This window comes from Lynx rufus, unplaced genomic scaffold (assembly GCF_022079265.1).
Source record: "Lynx rufus isolate CCGP_SWC_20201006 ecotype Redwood Valley unplaced genomic scaffold, mLynRuf1.p SCAF_11, whole genome shotgun sequence".
NCBI classification, from domain to species: domain Eukaryota; kingdom Metazoa; phylum Chordata; class Mammalia; order Carnivora; family Felidae; genus Lynx; species Lynx rufus.
Window position 1 is genome coordinate 15,755,001 of NW_025814825.1, and position 18,791 is coordinate 15,773,791.

Here is an 18,791-nt window from a genome sequence, read left to right on the forward strand (position 1 = left end):
ATCTATATATCTACATCTATATCTATCTTTTTAAAAAATAGGTAATACCTTTATTTTTTTAAAAGTAAGCTCTATACCCAATGTGGAACTTGAACTCATGACCCAGAGATTAAGAGCTGTATGCTGTACTGACTGAGTCAGCCAGGTGCCCCATTCTCCATATACCTTTTGATAACTCAAATTTTGTTCCATTTTCAAATATTACCTATTCAAATGAAAAGAATAGTACATGGTTATCTGGAAAGGAGGAGCAAAAGAGAGGGCTTTTTTTTCCCATATTAGTGCTGAAGCAGTTCATAAAGTTAGTTATTGATTGTGCAAACATTACAAAGTCCCTGTTGGACGTCAGGCACTGAGCTAGGTTCTGGATACTCTGCATAGGGCAACGTACTATCCCTTGCCTCATAGATATCTGAGTCAGGGGAGCAATTCAGATATCCAGCCAATGATCATGCAAGTGTCAGAAGCATGATGACAGGTAAGTGGAGAAACCAGGGAGTGCAAAGGAGGCTCTTCTGCCCTGACTTGGGAGGTGAAGCCTTCCTGGGCTTGGGGCTGCCCACATGGAGATTTGAAGTGTATGTAGCAAGTTAGCCAGGGGAAAGGAAGAGGGTACCAGGCAAAAGGAACAACATATGTGCACAAAGACCACAGGGGCCATAAAAATCTTGGCTGCTTACCTAGAATTGCAAGGAGTCAGTAGGTCTGGGGTGTTGAGTTTGGGGGTGATGTTGAAGAAATGAAGTTTGAGAGGGAAGGTCAAACATCAAGATGTTTTATAAGGCGGTTTAAGGTCAGTTAGCAGTCACTTTGAAACAGGTGTGGAGCCCTGAGGGACAGGGGTAAATAATAACCCACAGGTATTGGAATGTTCTTTTGTGCCAAGCACTGTGATCTTTTTACATAAATTATCTCATTTAATCCTCCCAGCAAGCCTGTGAACTATGTGTTATCATTTTTCTCTATTTTATGAGGAAATTGAGGATCAGAGAGGTTAAATTCAGCCAGAAATATTATAGGGTCCTATTGGAAATAACATAGATTCTAGGCATCCAGCTAGCCTAGGGCAGAACTGGAGTCTAACCCAGACATTCAGTTTGCCATGCTACCTCCTCATTCATATAGAGAAGTGGTTCTCAACAGAGGGAGGTGATTTTGCCCCTCTGAAGACATTTGGCAGTGTCTGGAAACAGTTTTGGTTGTCACAACTGGGGGGATGCTACTGGCATCTAGTGGGTAACTAACATCTTTCAATGCATAGGACAGGTACACCCAGCAAAGAATTATCTGGCCCCAAATGTCAATAGTGCCAGGATCAATAAATCCTGAGATTGAGAATAATCCATAGAGGGCAGGCACAGGGAGGTAGCCAGAAGGTGAGTGTGAGACTTTTGGAAGAGACATTTTTAAAAAGGCCTTGAACATACTGTACTCACAGCAGCAAGAGGCAGGGGTCAGCCACAACAAAGCCTGCAATGGATTTGGCACATCCTTTTCCCAGTGTGCTCCTGCTTACTCCCAAGCACCAGCCTTAAAGCTCAGAGAAAGCCATTAATGATTATCCTAGAGTTACTCACTAACTCTGAAGAGTTTCCTGACACCTAACAGACCCAGGACTGCTAAGAGGTACTAGCCAAGATGGCCATTCCTCGCTAGCATATTGTGACAGGCCAGAGTCCTAGCTCTGGCCCTATTGACACATGGTACCTGAGCCCAATGTTTTTTACCAATGTGTAATTTCAACGAATGATAACATTCAGCAGCCAGAGACCAGAGATACAAGAAGTATATTGGAAGTCCTTACTGCCTGAATCTGGTATTCTTATAAACCCCTTTGTATCCCTTCCACCTGGGTCAAGAGAGGACATTAGGTGGGTTAATTGCCTATTCACTGATTTAACACACCAGCCAGGAGTTTCACTTATCTTTATACCTTTATACTTTTATACCTTTATACTTTATACTCTAGAATGGGTGAATCTTTATAGGAGGCATATAAAAACTCATAGGATGAGGCAAAATTTGCCTTAGTTTCCAGGATGTGTGTGTGTGTGTGTGTGTGTGTGTGTGTGTACTTGGATTCCTGAGTGCTTTAAATTTTGCATATGTCTTGATATCTGATCTCTAGCTGAACTTTTACCTGTTTCCCTCCTTGTTCTTGTCTGGTTCTCTGGTTTGACTCTTGACATAGGTGTTTCTCCTAATTGGGTTTTCTAGCAGGCCCTGTCCCTGTCCCAGGCCCACATCAGTCATCAGAGTCTTGCCTCAGTCTTCCTTATTCTAGTTTTTTGTCTTGCCCATAGTGTTATCCCTGAGAATAAGGAAAAACTATCCCTAGGACCTAGTCTCTAAAAGCTTTCAGGAAGATCCACCTTTTCCTATGTCTGAGAATCCACTGTTAGAGAGTTAAATTCTTATGAATATCCTATGTTTCCTAGTGTCCACATGGAAATTCTTTGAGGTATTAATAGATATTAAGTGGAACAAAGAGTTTTGTAGCCAAATAAGTTTTGGGAGTACTCTTTACGGTTCGTTTCTTGTCTACAATCTTTCCAGAGCCTTGAAATGCTATAGATAGGATAAATGAGGGGATTTATACAGTTCACAATCCAGGACCCAAAACCCTTGGGGCCAGATGTATTCAGAATTCAGAATTGTGCATATTTTAATAAGATATTATAATGAATGTACTACTTATTCCATAGCATCCCCAGCAGAGTGGATCACATACTTATCACCTGTAATCACATACTTCTGCAGATAGTCACACTAAGTAGGTTAAATAAAGAATCTGAAAAGAATCAGGACTTTGTTTTTACTTTAACATTGTGGATAAAGGATTGTGGATCTGTATATGATGTCCCCTAAACATATTTGACCACGAACCCCATTTTCCCGGAGCATCCAACAGAACTAGTGTTGCAGAGGCTCTTTAGGATACCCCGAGCTATTAGTCTATAATATAACCTTCTCAGGAGAGGGAGCAAACTGGGGGCCTTGCCGGTCATTCACATTTGCCTTATCATCTCCCATGACAACCAGAGAAGATGGGGATTCTGACAGCTGAACAAGGAGGAAGAGGTTGAAAATGTTGAGCACCAGAGCAGAAACCACAGATCTTGGGGAGATGGGGAGAGGGGTCCATGGTGCTCAGCCTCCAGGTCCCAAGTGAGAAAAGAGACATGAAGACAAGCAGCATCGTGGAAATATGGGTTGTTGTTTTCTCTTCATTGGCAAGAAGTTGTTGTTCTGACTGTTGCTGAGGAGAAGGTGCCCAGGGCACTCGGAGGGCAAGTGCTAGGTCCCTGGGAAGATAATTTCCTGTTGTTTGGGCCTCTTGGCCCAGCCCAGAGAGGAGGTGGGGTGGGCGGGGTGGGCTGCACGCCTGAGGCTAGTGTCCCCTGGGTAAGGAGGAGGATGTTGGATTCCTGGAGAATTTCCAGGAAGATTTCCTGCTCTGAGAAAAACAGCACAACCACAGGAAAAGGCTCTGGGGCCTATGGGGTGGGAGTAATGGCCCAGAGTAGAGGTTTTGGGGGGTAGAGACTTGTACAGAAAACAGCTGGGAGCAGAGAAGCTTCACTCTTGCCATTCATCTATGTTTCTCAAGCCTGCTGGGTGCATTTTTCCACCTAAGGGTGATGGATTGGGAGCTGGAAGAGGGGGACCAGTAACTTTCACAGCTCCCTCTTCTCCATTCTGTACTTAGTGTAATATTTCACTGTGGCCTGGTCCATGGAGGGTAGGGATGGATAGTAGGCAGTGGACTAGAAGGGCCATTTGGCTAGGGTCTCACATTTATGATGGGCCTTAAGTACGGATCTGAAATGTGGGGGTTATGTACGCATCACAGAGCTGCACTCAGTCTCATTCACTGGATGCAGAAAACATGCATCCCAAACCTGTCCCATTACCGGATCATGCCAACTGTAGTGTGCTATGAAGTATTTCCATACAGCTTGTGAATTGTACTATTATGTTGCAGTGTGTATGGGTGGGGGAGGATATCATGAAGTTTAATTTTCTAAGTATAAACTTTTTAAATAAACCACAATTTTAGTAATTTTGGGGAGCATTAAAAATATATCAGGAGCCATAAAAATGGAAATACTAAACATATTTCTTAAAATAATAAAATGGAAGTACTCTGGCCCTGTCTTCACTTCTGAGAGGGATGAGGGGAGCTCTGAGCAGGAGGCTCAGAGTGCCTGTCCCAGCTAGGTGCTTGGACTGAGAGCTTCTGAAGTATAGGCTATTATGCCAGCCCCTGGGCCCTGTTGGCAGCCCTTCTTTTACCATTCCCGCCAACTCTGGCTCCATCTGCATTACTCTAGCGGCCTCTGCTGGGCTGGGGGTGAAAGCGACCAAGGATGGGGAGGCGCCCAGAACTCTGGCTGTGAAGAAAGGCTGGGAGGGATGGTCTGACGGGCAGCGTGTGGACCTTGCTGTCAAAGGAGGCTCAGAGAAAATAAACTCTGACTACCTCAAGGTTGTTTATGCCATGCTCTGGGTTTTAGAAATTGTTCTGATATTGGGGCTGAGGAAAAGAGGCAAGTCTAGGTCTGAGGGCAAGATGGCTTAGCCCAGGGAGACAAATGGTCTGTTGCTGCATGGGGATTAATGACTCCATTTTTTTCTCTTCCGATTCCTGCCTCCATATGGACCATAAAGGGCCTGGCCTCTCTGAGAAGGGCAGACATCCTCTGTGCAGCTGGTTGGGTCATGAACTCTCTGATTCAGACAAAGGGAACAGGAAGGCTTGCTGAGGCCTTTTGGTTACAGCTGAGTTCTCTGACCCAGCTTTTATTAAAGAACCTTGTTCCAAGGGCATGCAGAAGCCTTACCCAGCCAGTTACTAAAAATGCTTCTTCTTGCCATGGGGCATTCATCCCTGTGAGGTAGATGGAAGCATTCAGGCTCCCAAACACTTCTGTGCACACACTGGTGACCAAGTGGGTACTAGTGAGTATTTGGGTTAAAAATAACACATGGGAGCCCACAGCTTAGTGCAGCTGCTGTGGCGTGTGACAGAAGCTGGTATCAAGTTATTGAGAAAATAGACCCTTTTAGGTTTAGCAAAGGTTCACTTCAAACAGACAGAGGTTTTAGTCATCATGAATAAAGCAGTTTATACCACCACAGCTTGCTTTCCCCCCTTCACCCTGTTTCTCATCCAATATTGCAGATGTAAACTTTAAAGAAAAAATAGCTTAGTTTCATATGGATTAAGAACACTTATGTGTGAAGTTTGGGGCCATTAGGTTTCTAGTGGTAGAAGCCTCCCCCAATTCTGTCCTCCTTCTCATTTTGTATATATTTTTAAAGTTTTTTTTAATATCCATTTTTTTTAAACGTTTATTTATTTTTGAGACAGAGAGAGACAGAGCATGAACAGGGGAGGGTCAGAGAGAGGGAGACACAGAATCTGAAACAGGCTCCAGGCTCTGAGCTGTCAGCACAGAGCCCGACGTGGGGCTCGAACTCACAGCCCGTGAGATCATGACCTGAGCCGAAGTCGGACGCTTAACCGACCAAGCCACCCAGGCGCCCCTTAATATCCATTTTTGAAAGAGACAGAGTGCAAGTGAGGGAGGTGCAGAGAGAGAGGGGGACAGAAGATCTGAAGCAGTCTGACTTTAGGAATCAAGTTTGCTCAGACTCAGGATTAGTATCTGGAATATGCAGAAAACTCCTGCAGATAAACACGAAAAAGACCAGAAACCCAATGGAAAAGTGAACGATAGATAGATCAGGAAATCACAGAAGGGAAATCAGAATGGCTTGCCAGTGTGTGAAGAGATGCTCAACCTTAGAAGCATTCTAAGCAATGCAAATTAAAACTTGTTATCACTTTGTGTTAATTAGACTGGCAAAAGTTAGACAAGTCATCTATTACCTAACAAGTGTTGGCAAGGATGTGGGAAAGAGGGAACCATGGGTAGAAGTATAAACTTACAGAACCATTCTAGAAGCCATCTGACTCTATTTCACGAATTTAAATATACTCTACCCAAAGAGCCAGCAACCCCGCACCTGGGTATACTGCCCTGGAAAAAACTCAAACAGGTCCCTAATGGAACATGAACAAGCATATTTGTCAGAAGATTGTGTGCAGAGGTAACTTAGGTGTTCATCACTGGAGAAATGATGAAGTGAAATGTGTGGATGCATGCTTTGCAGTACTGTGCAGAAGTCAGACGCAATGAACCAGATGTACTTAGAGCCACAAAGCAATATTAAATTATATGTCATGAAGGAAGAAATACACTAAAAGTTTTGGTATAATACCATTGACGGAGGCTAACATCACATCTATCAACAAAAGAACACTATGTACACTGAAGGATATGTATTACATGCATTATAGAGATTGCCCCTTATGAGGTGGGAAGAAAGATGAATGAGTAGGGAGATGAAGCGGGGGTGGGGGGGGATAAAAGAAGGCACCTACCTATTGATGATGAAATAATGTACCATGAACTGAAGAGATTTGTCCAACTTTCTGTACCAGAGACAAAAAAAAAAAAAAAAAAAAAAAAGCTACCACCTAAAAGTTGGTCAACAATAAGGGCATCTGGAGCTTAATGATTAGAATAGTTGGTGGCTATATAAAATTTAGATAGACATTTTAAAGGAAGACCCATTACATTACAAAATGTTTCAGGCATCTTGGAGGCATTTTAAAGTGACATAGGGATTGTAAGAGTGAGAAAGCAGGTAAAGGCTTAGGCTCCCAGGTGACATACTCAGGGCAAACCTCCTGGCTGGACTTACCCTACTCAGAGAAAAGGCAGTGAGCAGGATTTGTCTGACCAAAGGAGTCTTCAGAGAGACCTTATATCTATGGGGTCCTCCAAAGGCAGTCTATGGAGAAGCACATGAGAAAAGTAAATGACCTGAAAGCAAGGAGATAAAAAAAAAATGAAGGAAGGCACTCTGACCCCATGTTAGTACTACATGTAGTAGTAAAAGAAGAGGAGCAACTTAAGAAGCAGGTGGAATTTATGAAAACTTATTTGTCTCAATGCATTGTGGTATCCTGGAACACAAAAAGGACATAAGTGGAAAAACTGGTAGAATCTGAACAATGTCTAAATTTAGGTTAATAGTACCATACTGGCATTAATTTCTTAGTTTTGACCATGGACCACCTTTATTTTTTTTAATGTTTTTATTTATTTATTTATTTATTTATTTATTTATTTATTTATGAGAGAGAGAGACAGAGCATGAGCTGGGAAGGGTCAGAGAGAGAAGGAGACACAGAATCCGAAGCAAGCTGTAGGCTCTGAAATGTCAGCACAGAGCCTGACATGGGGCTTAAACCCACAAACAATGAGATCATGACCTGAGCCAAAGTCGGACACTTAACTGACTGAGCCACCCAGGCACCCCGACCGTGGACCACCTTTAGGTGTATGTAAGGTGTTAATATTAGGGCAAGCTGGGTGAAGGTTATACAGGAATTCTCTGACTCTTTTTGCAACTTTTCTGTAAATCTAAAATTATTCCAGGGGCACCTAGAGGGCTCAGTCAGTTAAGCATCTGACTCTTGACTTTGGTTCAGGTCATGACCTCACAGTTTGTGAGTTCAAGCCCCACATCAGGCTCTGTGCTGACAGTGTAGAGAATGCTTGGGATTCTCTCTCTCTCTCTTCTGTCTCTCTCTCTCTCTGCCCCTCCCCACTCTCAAAATAAATAAATAAACTTAAAAAAATTATTCCAAAATGAAATGTTTCTTTGAAAAAATGAAAGTCAGTTCCAGTCCAAAGGCATATAAAAAGAAACAAAAATAGGTAAATATATCAATTAAATATGTATTGTATATATTTTCATACATATGTGTTTATAGATGTGCAAATTATAACGTTTAGAAAAATGTATACCAGAATGTTCTTATCTCTATACCATATTATTACAAAGATGTGAGCTATAGGTTATTGGTTCATTTCTTTGTACTTTTTTGTATTGTCTAAATTTTACAATAAAAATATGTAAATGTTATAATTATGAGAAAAAAAACCTCGTTTGGGCCTCCCTAAGAGAACAGGGTGCCAGGCTCACAGGACACCCTCCCTGGATGTCTTACACAGATTCCAACCTTCACTGGGTCCCAGGTTCATCCTCTCCCAGGGTCAGGTTTGAGTAAATCTCCTAGAGATGAACAGCTTTCTTCTCCCTCTGCAAGGTCCACCCTGAATGAAAATGTGTGGCCTTGTGGATGTTCAGGAGAAAGCGTGGATACTATTATTGGTGGTTAGAGAGCTCCGAGCATGTTTGCATGTCTGGTTGTTACTGTGCATGTATGCAATTGCACAGTATGGACTGTATATATAGACTGACAGTATTTATTCTTCCTTTCTTTTTTATCTTTAGTATTTCTCAATTACCAAGATGGTTAATATATACGTGCAGTGTATAAAATTTGGAAAACATAAATGTGTAAATAAAAAGTTAGAAATCCTCCATATATGGCTCAAGGACGTTTTTTAAAATAGGCTTTTTTTTTTTTTCAACGTTTATTTATTTTTGGGACAGAGAGAGACAGAGCATGAACGGGGGAGGGGCAGAGAGAGAGGGAGACACAGAATCGGAAACAGGCTCCAGGCTCGGAGCCATCAGCCCAGAGCCTGACGCGGGGCTCGAACTCACGGACCGCGAGATCGTGACCTGGCTGAAGTCGGACGCTTAACCGACTGCGCCACCCAGGCGCCCCTAAAATAGGCTTTTAAAAAGAATATTTTTAAGCTCACAGCAAAACTGAATGGAAGGTACAAAGATTTCCCATATACTCCCTACACCCATCCGTATACAGCCTCCCCCACTATCAACATCCCCCGCCAGAGTGGTATATTTGTTACAATTAAAGAATCTACATTGATACACCATTGTCACCTAAAGCCCATAGTTTATGTTAGGGTTGACTCTTGGTGTCGTACATTTTATGGATTTCAACAAATATGTAATGACATGTGTCCATCGTTTTTGTATCATATAGAGTAATTTCATTGCCCTAAAAATCCTTTGTGCTTCATTTAGTCATCCCTCCCTTTACATTTTTCATATCAGTAATAGATACATATTTGCCATTCCTTTGAATGGTTACATAATATTCCATTGAATGATGTACCACATCAGGCATTTTCTAAACCTCTGCAATACAAATGATGCGTCCACAGACACACTTTGCACCTATGTCTTAGTGCAGTTTTGCTATTTCTGTAGGATAGACTCTTTCAGTAGGATGGCTGAGTCACACAGTATAACATTTACAATTTTTATAGAGACTCTAAAAGCATTCACTTATTCAACACATATATATATTGGGTGCAATTTTGTGTCAGACATTTATGAGACCCTAGGAACTCGGCTATGAACAAAATGACACAGATTCATCCTATGTCACTGAATAGACATTATCACTAAACAAATAATTACATGAATTAATATATTACTGCGATTAGGGTTACTTCTTTGAAGAAAAAGAACAGGGTTGTCAGAGAATGTAGACAGGGGAACCTAATTTATACTAGGGGTTTAGAGACAGCCTCCCTGAAACTGAGAATTAACAGATGAATAGGAAGATTAGAAAGACTGAGGGTCGGGAGAATGCCTGGGGAAGAAGGATCTTTCCAGACAAGGTAGACCTGTGTAGAGGTCCTCAGGTGGACAGTAGGCGGAGCTGGAAGAATACCAGGGCCAGTGTCAGGGAGAAAATCTGGAGTTGAGGCTAAAGAGGAAGACTGGGCCAGGCCACACTTGGCCTTCTAGGCTGCCTGATTTATAGTCTCCCCAGCAGAGCATGAAGGGTTCCATTTCCTGCACCTCTGATAACAGCAATACTTTGAAGTGTTCTCCTCCCTCCATTCTATTACTGTATGAACATTCCCTGATTGCTGTCCTTGCTTGATTTTCAGTAAAAGTCTTTTTGAGAAGTGAGAAACAGCTCACGTTGAGATTGTCAGATTCAAAATGCACATCAAATTTACTTCACAATGTTAACCAAGTTCCCTAATTCCCTGTGCATCCCAGCATATTTCTTCTATTTTAGGACTTGAAGTATGAGAGAAATTTCCTGTGTCTGCAAAATCAATTTGTTCATCTAACGCAAACTATGCTTGCTCTATTCAGCTCATGTTCTGGAAGCTCCCTCTGGGGGTCCTGGATCCTGCCTTGTTCTAGCCAATGAGATGCAAGGCCTGGCTGGGAGGGAGAGTGCTGGGAAGCTGAGCTTTTAGATTCATACTTGCTAGTAAATCCTTGATGCTACTAGGTGCAGTCAAATACGTGCCTCCCAGCCTATGCATCTCCTCTAGGCTCTCGCAGCATCCTGGGATAAACCTGCCATTGTGAGCTCAACACTGCTATTTATTTTTTCCTATTGGTGCTCAGTAAGTATTTTTTGAATGGATATATTGTATCAATAAAGGGTTAGAAAACATCTAAATCATGGCACACCATTCAATGGAATACTATGCAAGCATAAAAAGAATGAGGTTGGGGCTCCTGGGTGGCTCAGTGAGTTAAGGGGCCGACTTCAGTTCAGGTCATGATCTCACAGTCTGTGAGTTCGAGCCCCACATCGGGCTCTGTGTTGACAGCTCAGAGCCTGGAGCCTGCTTTGGATTCTGTGTCTCCCTCTCTCTCTCTGCCCCTCCCCCACTCACACTCTGTCTCTCTCAAAAATTAATAAACATTCAAAAAGAATGAGGTTGATATATACTTATTGATCAAGTTGTCCATGAGCTACTAAGTGAAAAAAGCAACACTTTTTTGTGTAGTTATGGATGTACAGTACAGTCTTCTTTTTCTTCCTAAAAATTGTGAATACACATACACACATACATACATGGAAGATATCTACCTATTTATTTATACATTTCTGTATTGTATGAATTTGTTACAGTGCACATGTGTTACTTTTGTAATTAAAAGAACACAGGAATGAATGAATAAAGGACTTTTTAGGTTTCCCAGAAGGGTGGATGGAGAAGGAAACTCTGTCCTTAAGTTTCTATCCCTGACCAATTATTTACCGAGTCTGAGACTTGTGCTTCCAACTTATATTTCAATAATAATGGGAAAAAAGAGACATTTCTAAAGGGTGTTCATGATGTAATAAATAAAAAACAGGTTCTGAAATACATGACCCCATTTTTGGGAAAAGAAATTGTATACATATAGAAAAAGGTCTGAAAGCAAATTGCTGATAGGGCTGTCCCTGGGTGTGTCATAGACTGGGGGAAACTTCTGTGTCTGTTGCTTGAATAGTTCATCATATGCATGTATTTCTTTAACTAATGGAGACAGTGCTGAAGGTTTGCTTTCCTTTTTTTTTTTTTACTATTAACATATTTCCTTTTCTTTCAAGATTTATTCATTAATTCAGTATATGTTTATTGAGCAACTGCTATCCCATGACTGCCTGACACAGTGCTAGGAGGTTTTCTCCTTAAGGAACCCACAGTCTGATGGGGAAGACTCACAAGAAAACAATGTGATGTGAGTGGATGTATAACACCAAGTGTTATGAGGCCATCCATCTGGCTAGGAGAGTCAAGGAATGATCAGGGAAGACTTCACAAAGGAGGTGTTGCTCATGCTGAGTGTCAGAGAATGAAGAGAAGTTTGCTAGTTGGACTAGGTGAGAAAGGGTATTCCAGAGAAAAGGAATACCTACATAAAAGGACCTTGTATAAAAATGTGGAGGAGTAAAAGAAGACATCCTGCTCATGAACTTCAAATAGGTCAGTGTGGTGGAAGCATAGGGGTCATGGGGGAAAGATGAGCTGGAAAAAGAGACACTCTAAGAACAGTAGGAAGCCTTTGAAGAACCCTGTGCAAGATAGAGTGCAGGCATTGCTGCCCCATTTAATAGTTTACAAGACTGAGTCACAGAAGGTTAAATAACCTGCTCAAAGGCCACATTAGGGGATGAAGTCAAACTACAAAATAGTTCTAAGATTTTTATGCTTCGGGCTACAGTGCTTCCTGGGCCAGGACATCCTTGAGAGCCTTCTGATGCTCTGGCTTGAACCACTCCAAGTTGTTAGCGGCAATGAACAGGCCCAGCCTCACAGTAGGCTCTGACCACATTGGCCACACACTTGGCACACCCTTGTACCAGAAGCCACAGGAGAGCTTTCTCTAAAGGAGCTTTTCCTAGAAAATGGCATGTGCACACTCAATCTTGACTTTGATGGGCACACCTCAGAAATGATGGAGGAGGCAGATGTCCTGGCATGTAGCTGTCCTGGAAAGCCACTTTCCATTCTTGCTGCCAGCATGTAAGTGGTACTTAAGTGGCTTTTTCCTACCCAAGACCGAGAGCTATGGATGTAGCAGGAGCTCTATGATGCTGCATAGGCTTTGGGATGGGAAAGGGCTGATTCTCACACTCATTTTAATGGCTAAAATGAAGACCAACAATTCCACGTATTAGCAAGGATGTGGAACAACTCAACTGTTTGGCAGTACTTAATACTGTATTAAACATTGGCAGCATTTAATAAAGTTAAACTCACTACTACCTAAGAAAAATGTTCATGGCAGTGTTATTCGAAAGGGCCTAAAACTGGAAACGACCTAAATATTCAGCAACAAGAGGATAGATAAAAGTAAATTGGGTGGTATATTCATAAAATCAAATACTGTTCGGCAGTAAGGAAAGGAAAAAACTGCTGATACATACAACAAGGTAGACAAATCCTGGACACACTCTACTGGGCAAAAGAAGCCAGATATGAGTATGATTTCATTCATATGAAGTTCAAATGAATCTATGAGGATAGAAGTCAGAACATTGGTTACCTTGGAAGTTAGGGGGAATGGGCATGGGGGAACTTTTACGAGTTATGTAAATGTTCTAATTTTGATCTGGGTGGTGGCCACATGGCTATATACATATTAAGTGTATGTAAGTGATAGTTCAATAAAGTACTGAGAGAGAGAGAGAGAGAGAGAGAGAGAGAGAGAGAGAAGCAAGTCTTGATTCTAATTCCCAGTTCTACCACTGTGACCCCTGGGCAAATTAACATTTACGATCCCCTTACCTCATCTATAAAATGGGGATAATAATAGTACTGTTCTCAAAGGGTGGTTTTTATTTTTTTATTAAAAGTTTTTTTTAATGTTTATTTTTGAGAGAGAGAGAGAGACAGAGCATGAGCGGGGGAGGAGCAGAGAGAGTGGGAGACACAGAATCTGAAGCAGGCTCCAGGCTCTGAGCTGTCAGCACAGAGCCCAAAGCTCAAACCCGCTGACCCCAGGATCATGACCTGAGTCGAAGTCAGATGCTTAACCAATTGAGCCACCCTGGTGCCCCTCAAAGTGTGGTTTTTAAATTTTTTATTTTATTTTATTTTTGAGACAGAGAGAGACAGAGCATGAGCAGGAGAGGGGCAGAGAGAGAGGGAGACACAGAATCTGAAGCAGGGTCCAGGCTCTGAGCTGTCAGCACAAAGCCCGATGCGGGGCTTGAACTCGGAGCGTGAGATCATGACCTGAGCTGAAGTTGGATGCTCAACAGACTGAGCCACCCAGGCACCCCTAAAGTGTGGTTTTTAAATTAAATTTGTATTTTTGTTTTACTGTAGTAATAACACTTAACATGATATCTATTCTTAACAGATTAAATAATTTTTTAATGTTTATTTATTTTTGAAGGGGAGAGAGAGAGAGAGAGAGCGAGCGAGCATGAGCGGGGGAGGGGCAGAGAGAGGGAGACACAGAATCCAAAGCAGGCTACAGGTTCCATGCTGTCAGCACAGAGCCCAATGTGGGGCTCAAACTCATGAACCATGAGATCATGACCTGAACCGAAATCAGACACTTAATCGACTGAGCTACCCAAGCGTCCCTAAAAAATTTTTTAACGTTTATTTACTTTTTGAGAGACAGAGTGAAGCAGGGGAGGGGCAGAGAGAGGGAGACACAGAATCTAAAGCAGGCTCCAGGGTCTAAGCTGTCAGCACAGAGCGCGACGTGGGGCTTGAACCCACAAACCATGAGATCATGACCTGAGCTGGAATCGGGTGCTTAACCGACTGAGTCACCCAGGCGCCCCTGTACTTAACAGATTTTTGTGTACAACACAGTATTGTAAGTTATAGACACAATGTTGTACAGCAGATCTCTAGAACTTATTCCTTTTGCATGACTGAAACTTTAAACCTATTGATTAGCAACTCCCCAGGCTTCTCCTGGCAACCACTATTCTATTTTCTGCTTCTACGAGTTTGACTGTTTTTGATACCCCATATAAGTACAATCATATAGTATTTGTCCTGTGACTGGCTTCTTTCACTTAGCATAATGTCCTAATGTCCTCAAGACTCAATCATGCTGTCACATATTTTTAAGGTTTCCTTCTTTTTAAAGGCTGAATAATATTTCATTGTATGTGTCTATACATTTTCTTTATCCATTCATCCTTCAATTGACATTTAGGTTGTTTTTACATCTTGACTATTGTGAAACGTGTTGCAGTAGACATAGAAGTTCCAATATTGATTTGTGATCCTGACTTCAATTATTTTGGATCAATACCCAGAAGTGGGTTTGCTCGATGACACAACACTTCTATTTTCAATTATTAAAAATTTTTTATGTAAATTCCAGGGGTGCCTGGGTGGCTCAGTCAGTTAAGTGTCTGACTTTGGCTCAGGTCATGATCTCACAGTTCGTGGGTTTGAGCTCTGCATGGGGGTCTGTGCTGGCAGCTCAGAGCCTGGAGCCTGCTTTGGTTTCTGTGTCTCCCTGTCTCTCAACCCCTCTCTGACTTGCACTGTCTCTGTCTCTCAAAAAATAAAATAAAATAAATAAATAAATAAATTCCAGTTAGTTAACATACAGTGTAATGCTAGTTTCAGGTGTACAATATAGTTATTCAACACTTCCATACAACACCTGGTGTGGTCACAACAAGCACACTCCTCAGTCTCCATCACCTATGTGACCCATCTTCCCATGCCTTCTCCTCTGCTAACCATCAGTTGTTCTCTATAGTTAAGAGTCTGTTTCTTGGTTTCTCTCTCTTTTCCCCCTTTGTTTGTTTCATTCTTAAATTCTACATATGAGTGGAATCATATGGTGTTTGTCCTTCTCTGGACGATTTATTTTGCTTAGTATAATTCTCTCTAGCTTCGTGGCCAAAATGAACAAATCAGGAGACTATAGATGCTGGAGAGGATGTGGAGAAACAGGAACCCTCTTGCACTGTTGGTGGAAATGCAAACGGGTGCAGCCACTCTGGAAAACAGTGTGGAGGTTCCTCAGAAAATTAAAAATAGACCTACCCTATGACCCAGCAATAGCACTGCTGGGAATTTACCCAAGGGATACAGGAGTACTGATGCATAGGGGCACTTGTACCCCAATGTTTATAGCAGCACTCTCAACAATAGCCAAATTGTGGAAAGAGCCTAAATGTCCATCAACTGATGAATGGATAAAGAAATTGTGGTTTATATACACAATGGAGTACTACATGGCAATGAGAAAGAACGAAATATGGCCCTTTGTAGCAACGTGGATGGAACTGGAGAGTGTGATGCTAAGTGAAATAAGCCATACAGAGAAAGACAGATACCATATGGTTTCACTCTTATGTGGATCCTGAGAAACTTAACAGAAACCCATGGGGGAGGGGAAGGAAAAAAAAAAAAAAAGAGGTTAGAGTGGGAGAGAGCCAAAGCATAAGAGACTCTTAAAAACTGGGAACAAACTGAGGGTTGATGGGGGGTGGGAGGGAGGGGAGGGTGGGTGATGGGTATTGAGGAGGGCACCTTTTGGGATGAGCACTGGGTGTTGTATGGAAACCAATCTGACAATAAATTTCATATATTGGAAATAAATAAATAAATAAATAAATAAATAAATTATCTCTAGCTTCATTCACATCATTGTAAATGGCAAGATTTTTCTTTTTTATCGCTGAGTAATATTCCATTATATATATATATATATATATATATGCACATACATATACATATAATATATACATACCATGTCTTCTTTATCCATTCATCAGTTGATGGACACTTTTCTGCATTCCCACCAACAGTGTACAAGGGTTCCAGTTTCTCCACATCCTCACTATCACTTGTCTTTTGCATAGCACTTGTTTTAAGAGTCAAATAAGATAATGCACAAAAATCTTAGTCTAAAAGCCTGAAAAATACCAAGAGTCTGGCAAAAATTATTCTCACTGATGGTTCCTCACTCACCACCTACGAGGAACAGGCCCCTGAAGACTCACCCCCCGCCCCCCAAAAAACAGTTCCACCTCTGGTTAGCAGCGCTTCCAAGCCCCACATCACAAAATGCTGTCATGCTTGCAGAATCCATGAGGCTCCAGTGACTAGAAAGAAGTTTCATTGAATTCTGAACAGGAAGTAGCAATGGCAGCTGATAATCTGTGACCTGAATATAGCTATCCATTATCTCACTGTGGTTTCTTGTTTCTCTGACAGAGGAAACACCCACGACTTTCTTGAAGTTATTCTAAACACTCAGTTCCTTGTTTAGCTCTGGCAGGATAATGTTACCCCTGGGCACTCCTGTGCTTTGGGCTGTGGCCTCCCTGCCAGCCTGCGGCTCCCAGCTCAGCAACCAACCTGTAGAGTAACTATCCCCTCTACTTGGGGGGCAGTGATAGGAACAAATCAGGAATGAGGCCAACAGTATCTATAGCTGTTGGAAGGGGAAAACAAACAAAGCAAGAAACCTTAACTACAACATCCACTTTTTTTCTTTTTCAAGAAGCCAGTCAGGCATAACTGACATGCTGGAAGAGTATGTGTTACCAGCTTCTTCTCATCATCACTAGTTTCTAGAGCAGAATTTTTTTTATCTTTTAATGTATTTTGCTTTTTAAATGTATGTTAAGTAGGCTCCATGCCCTACTTGGACTTGGGGTTTGAACTCATGACTGTGAGATTGAGAGTCACGTGCCCTACTGACTGAGCCAGCCAGCACCCCAAAGGTCATTAGTTTCTAAATTGCTCTCCATCTCTGGATACTTCTCTCTGGTTCTGTTCTCAGGGAAGCGAATCTGTCCTAGAGGATCCACCCTCTAGGCGAGGAGCAGAGCTCAAGCCCAAGTCTCAGGTTTGAGCAGAAAAGTGTTGTTGACTCTTGGTTTTATAAAACTCAGAGTCCTGGAGACTCTTGGCCAAATCGTATAGTAGGGAGTTTGTCTTTGACTTCACCTCCTGCTGTCTCCTGTCCAGCCTGCTCTCTTACCAAAGCTTTTGTCACTTACTACTACATCTGGGAAATCATTCATTCTGAAGAATTATGTCATGTGTTGCCTCTCTCAAGAGTACTTCTATTTTAAAAAAGAACTCTCAAGACAGTAATGCTTAAATAAAAGTACTTCATCTCTAGACTTCAGGGGAGCAGTGTTTGGCAGGGCAGGGAAGGCCTTAGGACTCTCTTTGGCCCCCTGGTGGCCATCACTTCTTAGTCAGTTCTCCGGATGTAGATGACACAGCATGACTCTCATTTTAAAAGACTTTTCTTTTTCTGAAGAGGAACAGAAAGGTGGAACTCCTGTAATTTGGTCAGAACAGAATGGGGAAGCTGTAAAAGCAGGTGGCTGAAAAGCCCAGGAAGATGTGTTCAAAAGCTGTTCTCACAGGCCCAGAGCTCATGCTCAGAGTTGGAGGGCCCCCAGAAAGCTGGAGGAGTAAAGGGTCACTCAGGGATTCTGAGACACAGTGGAGGCAACACCACACTGGCGTGAATGAAACCAGATTTCTGACGGCTGGGCTCTGCCACCTACCAGTTGAGCCCTGAGCAGTCCTTAACCTCTCCAGAACTCATTCTCTTCAATGAAAATACTCCAGGCAGGAAAAATACAGACTGAGATGTTGACAGTGGTCCACTCGGGATGTGGGATTACAGGTGAAGTCTGTTTCTTCTTATTGCCTGTATCAAAGTTTAATCAGAGATGCATAACTACTAAGAATGACCTAGAATCAGTGGTTTATTATAAGGGATTTGAAGTTATGTAATTGTGGGCGCTGGTTAAATAGCTTATGTGCACTTGCTGCTTATGTTTCTCGCGCCGGGCCTGAAGTCAGGAGGGTAGCAGCTAGGAAGAATGAAGAGACATGAAGTATGGGAGAGTGAGGGCAAACTGGAACTTGCAAGAAAAATGTGGCACCCTGAAGGGTGAAGTGGAACCTGCATCTGTCTCCCACTGCCTCCACCACCTCCAACCTCAGTGATGTCAGTGACCTGCAAAAGGAGCTGGGACCTTTGGCATGGAGCTAAACACACATTTGGACCAGGAGTTGAACAAGTTGAAGGGCAAGATGTGGTGGGAACTATGAGTCCAGTTGCCTTCCCATGCCAACAGGTAAACCAGCAGATCTGAGACATGTATGAGTTGCAATGGTGCCTGCCTTTATGCAGACCTTCTGAACATAAACATGGCTGCTTCACTTCTGCAAGTCTTATGCAAACTTACTTTTTTTTTAAGTTTACTTATTTATTTTGAGAGAGAAAGAGAGAAAAGAGAGACACAGCATGAGTGGGGGAGGGGCAGAGAAAGAGGGAGATAGAGACTCTCAAGCAGGCTCTGCACTGTCAGCACAGTGGGGCTCCAACTCATGAAACCACTAGATCATGACCTGAGCCCAAACCAAGAGTCAGTCGCTTAATGGACTCAGCCACCCAGGCACCCTTTATGCAAATTTTCTTGTGGCTAAATCTAGCCTGGAATTAGATAGGGAAAAAAAATTCTGAAAAACGTAGTTCCAATTTAACTAAATTGACGTGTACAA

At 42.3% G+C, this 18,791-nt stretch overlaps 1 long non-coding RNA gene across 1 annotated transcript in view; it reads left to right on the plus strand.

The window, feature by feature from the left end:
• Nucleotides 1–17,546: 17,546 nt before the first annotated feature.
• LOC124506921 (uncharacterized) overlaps nt 17,547–18,791 on the plus strand; it is a 28,125-nt gene continuing 26,880 nt past the window's right edge. Inside the window, exon 1 of the long non-coding RNA XR_006960894.1 lies at nt 17,547–18,364. This is a non-coding gene — a long non-coding RNA (uncharacterized LOC124506921). The remainder of the gene's footprint in view (nt 18,365–18,791) is intronic.